Here is an 11488-nt window from a genome sequence, read left to right on the forward strand (position 1 = left end):
CTTGTACCACCTCCCTCATTTCCACCCCCATCTTGCCGCAGCAGTAAGCAGCACAGAGGACACAACTCCTCCCCTTGATCCTGTGCCTCTCTGTGCATCCACGTAGAGCAGTGGTTCTCAACTCCAGTCCTCGGGACCCACCAACAGGCCAGATTTTAAGTATTACCTTGGGGAGTTGTAGACTAGAATACTGCAATCACTGAGCAGCAAGTGATATCACCTGTGATGTATTTCAGCTATCAGGCAAACCTGGCCTGTTGGTGGGTCCTGAGGACTGGAGTTGAGAACCACTGACGTAGAGGCTCGTCTCTGCCCCTTCATTTCAGCAGTCGGTAGCAGAGAGGACTCCTGTAGATCCTTTATATCTCTGTGCAGCCGCTGCACCCCCTCATCTCCGCCTCCCCTGGGCTCAGCATTCACCAAACCCCGTCAGCTGACTCCAGCCATCCTCTCGTCCTCCTCCAGACTGCACTTTCTGCTTCCAAGCTACACCCCCAGCTTCTTCCCAGCAGCAACACAAGGCAAGGTGGGTGCACTGTAAGGGAGGGTGGGGCACTCTTGACTTCTGATGGTGGGGTGGCTCTTGACATCTGATGGAAGGTGGGGGTAGGGTGCTCTGAACATCTAGTCTTAGGCTGGCCATACACTATACAATTTTCTTATTAAATTTCCTTTAGATTTACCTTCAACCATGTGGTGAAAGGGCCTGCCTGATTGCATACAAATTGAAAGGGTTTAGGTTTGACCTCATATTATATGGTTTTGGTAAATCTAAAGGAAAGTTGAACAAGTAAATTGTATAGTGTATGGCCAGCCTTACAGATACAACCGACCCTTTGAGGAGTATTGGACAACCATAATGCGGATGCCGCCCTTGATTATATAGTATGACAACCCTGGCCTACAGGGGCAGGAGGTATACATCCAGCCATGGCTACTACTCTGCTAGACTGAGCTTGTCATTGGCAGTCTTTTAGATTTTCTGACATCAAGACACAATCAGAAACTTTCTGTATTCTCCCACAGCTAAGACAACTAGGCTATGAAAATTGACCTCATAACCTGGAGGCTAAAACATGTCTACATATTTTCTAACACTACACACCTACCGTGTGTTCACAGAAACTCATATAGGAACCAGACAAGGCCATAGAGATGTTTTCAGCATGTCTGAGGGTTCAGACCACCTTACTTTAACCTTCCGAGAATTACTTAAACCTATCTTCTCTCTGAAGGTCCAGCGCACCACCTGGGACTCTTGCACCTGATGACCTGGTACAGAAGCTCTTGTTTGGTGCATCAAAGGCTGAACATTTAAATGCTCCTATGGGAGACATTTACTAAAACTGCAGCAGACAGAATCTAGAATAGCTGTGCATAGTAACCAATTTGCTCCTATCTTCAGCTTGTCTAGATAAACTTTCAAAATGAAAGCAAGAAGCTGATTGGTTGCCATGCACAGCTGCTCCAGATTTTGTCTGTGCTAGTCTAAGGCTTGATTCACATACAATATGCATCCGATTCGCATAACATGTGAACCAGGCCGGCTGGTCTTAGTGTGCCCCATCATGGGAGCCGATTCCTATGGTGGTGGGCAGTACAGCTCGGCCCTAAACCCCCCCCCCCCGCTCCTTTGTCAAAAGATTTAACTTATAGCGGCAGGGGCCGATGACTCTCGCTACCTCAGCAAAGCCTGTGAGAGTTAGCTGCTACAGATTGGCACAATCAGGGCTTTTTTTCCAGCTGCAACTTGGTGGAACACCTCTGGCTCAGACCCTCTGCTTCCTGCTCAGTACTATCACTTGTAAACACAGAAGCCCGGCTTCTGTGTTTACAAACGACAACTTGTCTCCCAAAGGCTCCCACCGATCTGATCTCCTGAGCGGCTTCCACTGAGTGCATTATGGGGACAAGGGAGATGCAGGTGCTTGGGGTGCAGTGCAGATGCCGACACCCCTACTGGATGATCTCCCTGCAGGTGAGAGGGGTGGAGCCAACTACAGTGTGTGGGGAGGTTTTAGAGGTGGATAGGTGCTTCAGCTTAATACAGCAAAAAAATTAAAAAGCGGAAGATGGTGGAGCCTAAAAGAAGGTGGGGAGGCAGTGGAGGGGGGGGGGGGGGGGTTGTATGCAGAGGTCAGAGCTGAAGAGGGGTAAAAGTGAGATGTGGATGGGGGATGTAGAGGTAAGCAGCTGTGGAAGAAGGCTAAACTCTGCGTTTTATTCTCGTATGACCACCTTAAACGCACCTTGAAGATCCTGAGGCCACATGGAAAAAGGTGTTATGGTCAGATAAGACGAAAACTGAATTATTTGGCCTCAACACCAAACGATATGTCTGGCGGAAATCCAATACAGCTCACCATCCAAATAACCCCATTCCTACAGTAAAGCATGGAGGTGGTAATATCCTTTTATGGGGGTGTTTCATTGGGGATAGAAGGAAAAATGGTCCGCATCCAGTCCCTGGGCCACAGTTTGGAGACCACTGTTGTCAAGCAATAACATATGTTTTGTTCTGCTGGTGTCAAAGTGGAGCATTTTTGTTCTTCTAACATTCATTGGGGGACACAGAAACCTTATTGGATATACCCAACATGTGAGTATAGCCACCACCTCTAGGAGGTTTGGAGACAATGCAAATCTCAAAGGACACAGCCTAATCTAGTGGTTTATATCCAAGAAAATGCTCTTAAACTCAATTTAGCTTGGTGTCCTAAAGAGGTAGAACATCTCTCTCAAGCTCTTCTGGATCTAGACTTCGCTTAAAGATACCTCTATCAAGCAGCTGCTGCCAGTGGCAGACGGGACCAAAATATCCTGGATATTCACTGCAGCAGACACAGATCTGAAGGTCCTTCTTCCCAGACCACCACATTCAGTATTTCACTTCAAAGTCCTTGCCTATCCCGAGTGACCATCAGTCACCGCTGCGGTCACACCAGGTGTAGTGTTCTAACATCAATACAAAGAATGCCCCAGACTTGGAGCGATTATTGCATGCGGCCCTTTTCCATTTCTCATCTCTCCTATGCATACGTAATTCTCAGGGCCGTCCCTCTGACTGGAGACACTTTTGATAAGTACAGCCTGGTGTTAACATGATAATTAACTCCTAACGAGTGTCGTAATGTCAGAGGCAGTCCCACAACAAGTGGATCAGTTGGCTTATCGGCAGCTCCCTCTGCTTGAAGCCAATTTAAGTGCTGTATATTGACTAAAAGGCAACTGTTAAATGCTGATTATTGATTTTCCTGCTCTGCTGACGGGATGAAGTGTAGCTGAGGGATTCTGGCTCGGCCTCTGCTCTGTGCAGAGGGGAGTTTTGTCACTGCGCTCCATCCAGCCAGACAGCCGCCTGCTAGTTTACAAAGATCAGACTCTACATTCCTTTCTGTGAGACTTTATGAATGATGATGAGAGGATTCCTATATGGTTCTCTGCATTGATGATTCTCAGAGACTGATAGAAGAAATAGCAAGCTGAAGAGTTTCCAATCATTTTTTTCTTACAATATACAGTGCCTTGAAAAAGTATTCACACCCCTTGAAATTTTCCACATTTGGTCATGTTACAAACCAAAAAACGTAAATGTTTTTTATTAGGATTTTATGCGATAGACCAACACAAAGGGGCACATAACTGTGAAGTGGAAGGAAAATGATAAATGGTTTTCAAAATTTTTTTACAAATAAATATCTGAAAAGTGTAGCGTTCCATTTGTATTCAGCCCCCTTTGCTCGGATACCCCTAACTAAAAGCTAGTGGAACCAATTGCCTTCAGAAGTCACCTAATTAGTAAATAGAGTCCACCTGTGTGTAGTTTAATCTCAGTATAAATGCAGCTGTTCTGTGAAGCCCTCAGAGGTTTGTTAGAGAACATTAGTGAACAAACAGCATCAAAAAGGCCAAGGAACACACCAGACAGGTCAGGGATAAATATGTGGAGAAGTATAAAGCAGGGTTAGGTTATAAAAAATGATCCCAAGCTTTGAACATCTCAACGTCTGGAACATCTCTGTTCAATCCATCATCAGAAAATGGAAAGAGTATGGCACAACTGCAAACCTACCAAGACATGGTCGTCCACCTAAACTGACAGGCCGGGCAAGGAGAGCATTCATCAGAGAAGCAGCCGAGAGGCCCATGGTAACTCTGGAGGAGCTGCAGAGATCCACAGCTCAGGTGGGAGAATCTGTCCACAGGACAACTATTAGTCGTGTTCTCCACAAATCTGCCCTTTATGGAAGAGTGACAAGAAGAAAGACATTGGTGAAAGAAAGTCATAAGAAGTCCTGTTTGCAGTTTGTGAAAAGCCATGTGGAGGACACAGCAAACATGTGGAAGAAGGTGCTCTGGTCAGATGAGACCAAAATTGAACTTTTTGGGCTAAAAGCAAAACACTATGTGTGAAGGAAAACTAACACTGCACATCACCCTGAACACACCATCCCCACCGTGAAACATGGTGGTGGCAGCATCATGTGGTAGGGATGCTTTTCTTCAGCAGGGACAGGGAAGCTGGTCAGAGTTGATGGGAAGATGGATGGAGCCAAATACAGGACAATCTTAGAAGAAAACCTGTTAGAGTCTGAAAAAGACTTGAGACTGGGGCGGAGGTTCACCTTCCAGCAGGACAACGACCCTAAACATACAGCCAGAGCTACAATGGAATGGTTTAGATCAAAGCATATTCATGTGTTAGAATGGCCCAGTTAAATTTCATACCCAAATCTAATTGAGAATCTGTGGCAAGACTTGAAAATTGCTGTTCACAGACATTCTCCATCCAATCTGACAGAGCTTGAGATATTTTGCAAAGAAGAATGGGCAAAAATGTCCCTCTCTAGATGTGCAAAGCTGGTAGAGACATCCCCAAAAAGACTTGTAGCTGTAATTGCAGTGAAAGGTGGTTCTACAAAGTATTGACTCCGGGGGGCGCCATACAAATGTACCCCACACTTTTCACATATTTATTTGTAAACAAATTTGAAAACCATTCGAGAGAAAAGTGGGAGGAGGCTGGAGTGGACTTTCATGGCACCATACATAGGCTTAACAAACACTGGATAGATAAAATATCAAAATCATTTTTACAACAATATATTAAAATATACAGACATTTAAAATGGGCAGCAGTGTGTCCCAGGTATTATACTCTAGGAAATCACAGATGGAGTGGCTTCTGGAGATTAACCATTGTCAGCTGTAACAAATCCCATTTGTGTGTTAGGCGCTCAACATGTTTCGTGGGGAAGGCCACCGCTTCTTCAGGAGCTTATTACATGAAGTTAAAGAGCAATCTTCACATTTATTACCGGAACACTGTCAGGGGGCATAGAACCAAAGGTAAGTCTGCACCGGCGAATATGGGAGCCCCATACACACAGGGGGGACATCTCGCTCTCCGTCGTAGTAACAGATGCAGTGAGTCTGGGTCTGGGTCAGATCCTCTCCAATTTAAAGCTGGGTCATAATAGGGAAGCTCATTTTAGCAAACCAAACAAAACACTTATGGGGTCAATATACATGAGATGGAAGGGTACAGGTATGTATGTATATGTTTATATAGTTCCCAAATAGATTATACACCAATGTTATACCTTCCAAAAAGCAATAAAGACACCAAAAGCATAGATAGAGAAAGTGGTCATACTGACATCCACTGCATGTCTCACATAAAAATTCCCCAGCCACACAAAGGGGAGATCATCCCACGGCCACAGCAACGGGAAAACCATTTATCATTTTCCTTCCACTTCACAATTCTGTGCCACTTTGTGTCAGTCTATCACATAAAATCGCAATAAAAATGCATTTAAGTTTTTGGTTGTAACATGACAAAAATGTGGAAAATTTCAAGGGGTATGAATACTTTTTCAAGGCACTGTATCTACAGCACTGTGCAAACATTTTAAACAGGTGTAAAGAAATGCTGTAAAGAAAGAACGCTTTCAAAAATATATATTTTAATGTTTATTTTTATCAATTTGCACAATGCAAAGTGAGCGACCGGAAGAAAAATCTAATTCAAATCAATATTTGGTGTGATTACCCTTTTGGCTTCAAACCAGCATTGGTTCTTACACTCGCACACTTTGTACACTTGCACAAAGTCCGGGATTTTGTAGGAGGAGTAGGTGTATGATTAACCGATTCTATCAAACGGGTGCTAAAGATCATTAATTTCATCTGTAGGCTGAAAAACAGTCATTAAAGTGAATCTAAAGGCTCAAGGTTTTTTTTACCTTCATGCATTCTATGCATGAAGGTTAAACACCTTCTCTGAGCCGTGGCCCCCCAACCCCCTAATACTTACCTGAGCCCGATCTTCCTCCAGCGATGTGCACGACAGCCTCCTCATTGGCTGAGACAGCAGTGGGAGCCATTGGCTCTCAATCACAGCCAGTGAGCCAATGAGGACAGAGAGGGGGCGGGGCTAAGCCACGGTTCTGTGTGTGTGAATGGACACGCGGAGCAGCTGCTCGGGTGCTGGCGGAAAGGACCAGGAACGCCGGCAGGGGACCTGAAAAGAAGAGGATTGGGGCTGCTCTGTGCAAAACCATTACACAGAGCAGGTGAGTATGACATGTTTGTTACTTTAAAAAAATTGCCTTTAATGTAACTTTAACTGAAACAGAAACAGCTGTGTTGGAGGCTTAAAACTGGGTGAGGAACAGCCAAACTCTGCTACTAAGGTGAGGTTGTGGAAGACAGCTTCATGTCACAGGTCATACACCGTGGCAAGACTGAGCGCAGCAACAAGACACAAGGGAGTTATATTGCATCAGCAAGGTCGTCTCTCCCAGGCAAAAATTTTAAAGCAGACTAGAGTTTTAAGATGTGCGGTTCAAGCTCTTTTGAAGAAGCGCAAAGAAATTGGCAATGTTGAGGAGCGTAGATGCAGTGGTTAGCCAAGGAAACAATGCAGCAGACAAAAGACACATCATGCTTACTTCCCTTCCACATCAGAAGATATCCAGCAGTGCCATCCACTCAGAACTGGTGGTAACCAGTGGGATCCAGGTATTGCCTGGCCAGAAGTGGTCTTCATGGAAGAATTTCGGCCAAAAAGGCCAAACCTTCGGCATGGCAACAAGTCTAAGTGATTCAACTATGCATGAAAACATAGGAGCTGGGGTGCAGAAAATGGCAGCAGGTACTCTGGACTGATAAGTCAAAATATGAAATATTTGGCTGTAGCAGGAGGCAGTTTGTTGGGGAGGAAGAGCTGGAGAGCGGTACAATAATAAGTGCCTGCAGGCAACTGTGAAGCATGGTGGAGGTTCCTTGCAAGTTTGGGGCTGCATTTCTGCACATGGAGTTGGAGATCAGGTCAGGATCAATGGTGTCCTCAATGCTGAGAAATCCAGGCAGATTCTTTTATACATCATGCCATACCATCAGGGAGGGGTGATTGGCCCCAAATGTATTCTGCCCACAGTGTTCATTAGAAGTTGCAGAAAGTTATCAGCTCGTGTGAAAGGGCTCTAACACTTTTTAATCAGTTACAGCAACAGTTTTGTTCCTTTTGGGAGATTCAGTACATGTGTTCCCCTGTCTGTTCAACAGAAGCTGATCATCAGAACAGCTTCTGTCGAATGATCATGCTGGAGAACCAGCATTTGATCAGCGTTTGCAGCCAATGGCTGCAGTGCTGATCTGTGTATTCTGACGGAGGGGAGTCCACACTGTCAGCATAGAATAACGTGGCAGGGGTAGATCCTGCATCCACATCACTTAATTTTTGCTGTTTGACCATGTGGGAATGGTACACATGCCACTGAAATATTTTTTTTTTACTTTGCTGCACCCCTGATGAAGCTCTCCATTTTGAGAGTGAAACATGTTGGGTTCTTTGGGCTTAGTTCTTTGATTTATCACTTGTATGATTTTGTTGATTTTTTTGAGTGGAGGACTGGGGTCTCTTTATGCCTCTCTATATGTCAACTCTAATTTGGTGCTTGAGGTAAGTAAGCACTAGCGTAAATTCGGGCAGTGGCTGGGCCAGTTGACATGTTGGGCTTCAGGAAGCTAGGCAAGCCCTTCAGTACTCTCTATGCCCTTTAGAATAGAGCCAAAGCCCAAATCAAGTACACAGGGGTGACGTGTGGTAAACTCTTTTGTGTTTATGCCTCTGCAATGCAGATGTAAAGCTTTGTGAGTTAAAGTGGTTGTAATGGCACAATGTTTTTTACAATCATGCATTCTATGTGTAGCGCCCCCCTGACCTCCAGAGACACGGTGGCGACCCCTAGAGACAGGGAGGGCTGACATTTCACCTCAGGGTGCAGGTTACTAGGCATGGTGGGTGGTATACAAGATAGAAAAGGTGGGCGCCGGTCACTTTTATTCTTAAACAAAGAAAGGAGTTTATTTCTCACAAAAGGAAAAATGTGGGAGAGAGGGGTAGAGCACAGGACACCCTTAGTCAAATACAGCAGCAGACTAGCAGACTCCTTAGACAAAAAATGTAGAAGAGGTAGACAGCAGTACAGAAAATAAATAGAGCCTTTAAGCTGTAACCAGCAATCTGTACTTTGTAGCAACAGCTGCCTCCTATAGCAACTGAAAAGGAACTCACAAGAAGGTGAAGGACTTCTATGGATGACTCCGTCTTGATGCTTTCCCAGGGTCTCCACGGCTTCCCAGTCCATGCAAGAGTAACCTTTGGTACTTCATTTCAGGTCTCCATCCTTTCCTTCAGGCCTCCAGTGGAAACTGAAAAGGAACTCACAAGAAGGTGAATGACTTCTATGGATGACTCCATCTTGATGCTTTCCCAGGCTCTCCACGGCTCCCCATTCAATGCAAGAGTAACCTTTGGTACTTCATCTCAGGTCTCCATCCTTTCCTTCAGGCCTCCAGGTAGTGAGCAGGTTCTCCCTTGCAGAACCTTGAGCACATGGTTAAGCCTCAGGCCTACCCAGCAGCAGCTGTTCCTCATTCACCCACCCAGACTGCAGTCTGGGTGGAAGGACCCAGATCACATGACTTCCTCCAAATATGTACCTTCTCCAAGCATCCTCAGTGGCCAGAGAAACTCTCCAGGGACTTGCACTCCTGATTGGCTTTTCACAGCAGCTGGAGCCAATGGTGTCAATCACAGTCAGTGAGCAAATTTAGGAAACGGAGGGGGCGGGGCCGAGCAGTGGCTCCGTGTGTGAATGGACACACAGAGCCCTGGGTTGGGAGCATGCTTGCTTGGGTGCTCCCAGAGCAAGCTGCTTGCTGTGGGGGCACCGGGCAGGAGGAGCCAGGAGCGCCGGCGTGGGATCTGAGCAGAGGAGGATCTGGGCTGCTCTGTGCAAAACTGCTGCACAGAAGAGGTATATAGTATAACATGTTTGTTATTTAAAAAAAAAACAAGGCTTTAATATCTCTTTAATTTGCAGAGATATAAGCAAACTGATGGGCACATATGAGCCACAGTCAGTGATGAAAGGCGTTTTCTAAAGAATGTGTTAGAGCCTCAGTCCTTTGTGTTTATGCCTCTGCAATCCTGATGTACATTTCTGTGAGTTTGTAGGCAGGTGCAGTCTGCTTCCTCTACTCCAGGTGGCGCTAAACTGCAGCGGCATTGCAGAGGGAAAGGATGTCAAGAGGAACGTTGGATGGATGCTGACGCCCCCCCATGTGACTCTGGCGGCCATCTTGGGTCAGACAGAGTCTATTAAGGGCCACCGGACACTGAGTGTGCTCTGCCGCCGCGCCACGGTGCACTTCCTCACAATAATTTGCAGAGATATAAATAAACTGAGCAGAATATATAAGCTATAGTCATTGATGAGAGGCTTTATCTAAGGAGTGTGTTAGAGCCCCAGCCTCCACTTATAAGTGGAGGACTGGAGATGCTTTATGCCTCTCTATAAGTGAGCTCTAATCTGGTGCTTGAGGGAAGTACTAATGTAAATTCAGGCAGTGGCTGGGTCAGTTGACATGTTGGGTTTCAGTAAGCTTAGTGAAGCCATTCAGTACTCTCTGCGCCTTATAGAATAGAGCCAAAGCCCTTATTGAGCACACAGGGGCGAAATGTGGCAAACCCCTTTGTGCTTATGCCTCTGCAACACTGATGTACAGCTTTTGTGAGTTAATTTGCAGAGATATAAATAAACTGACTGGAACACGAGAACCACAGTCAGTGATGAGAGGCTTCATTTAACCACTTCCCCTCCAGAAAATGTACCCCCCTTCATGACCAGGCCATTTTTTGCGATACGGCACTGCACTACTTGAACTGACAATTGCGCGGTCGTGCGATGCTGTACCCAAATAAAATTTATGCCCTTTTTTCCCCACAAATGGAGCTTTCTTTTGGTGGTATTTGATCACCTCTGCGTTTTTTATTTTTTGCGCTATAAACAAAAAAAGACCAACAATTTTGAAAAAAAACCAAACAATATTTTGTATTGCTTTCTGTTCTAAAACATATCCAATAAAAAAAATTGAAAAAAAAATCAAATTTCTTCATCAATTTAGGCCAATATGTATTCTGCTACATATTTTTGGTAAAAAAAATCCCAATAAGTGTATATTGAATGGTTTGGGCAAAAATGATAGCGTTTACAAACTATGTGATATATACTGGAGTTTTACTTTTTTTTTTTTTTTATACTAGTAATGGCGGCAATCAGTGACTTATAGCGGGACTGCAATATTGTGGTGGACAATTTGAAACTGACACTTTGTGGGAACCAATGACACTAATACAGTGATCAGTGCTAAAAATATGCACTGTCACTGTACTAATGACACTGGCTGGGAAGGGGTTAAACATCTAGGGAGAACAAAGGGTTACCTGTATGCCTAACCAGTGTTTTTGTGTACTGTGTGCTGCTTTTATTTTTTTTACTACTGCTTTGCAGGGAAACAAAATCCAGCATATCCCCGCTGAAAGGAGAGAGCTCTGCATTGTTTACATATGCAATGCTCCATCCAGTGTGTCTCCTCGCCGATCAGCGGGTGCCGACGGTCATCCAATGGCCATTGTGAAATTTTTATTTATTAATTTTTACTAGTAATGGCGGCAATCAGCGACTTATAGCGGGACTGCGATATTGCAGCGCACAAATCGGACACCTAACTGACACTTTTTTGGGAACCAGCGACACCAATACCTCCCACTTCTTTCCAGAATGTTCTAGTGTTTTCTGGAAAGGAAGGAGGAGAGAGGAGGTGGTGCTGTCTGGCTGGGGTGTTCTAAGAAGCCCTGACCAATCCCCAATCTAGATTGGCAGGGGGAAGGCCTCCTTAAATACCTAGGGTCAACCCAGCTGGAAAGGAGGTGTTCAGGAGGAGGCTGCAGATGGAGTGCTGGGCTGTCGTGGCCTTTGGGGGAGCTCCCCAGTCTAGGGGGGGTTGACCTTGGGCCTCTGGCTCGGGTGCGGACGGGACTATTCTCACAACGCAGGGAGGTGTCCTGGACAGGTGGCACAGCAGCAGGAGAGGATGGTAGGGGTGTTAAATATAATTGCAGCATCGATGCATC

This window comes from Aquarana catesbeiana, linkage group LG11 (assembly GCF_042186555.1).
Source record: "Aquarana catesbeiana isolate 2022-GZ linkage group LG11, ASM4218655v1, whole genome shotgun sequence".
Taxonomy (NCBI): Eukaryota; Metazoa; Chordata; class Amphibia; order Anura; family Ranidae; genus Aquarana; species Aquarana catesbeiana.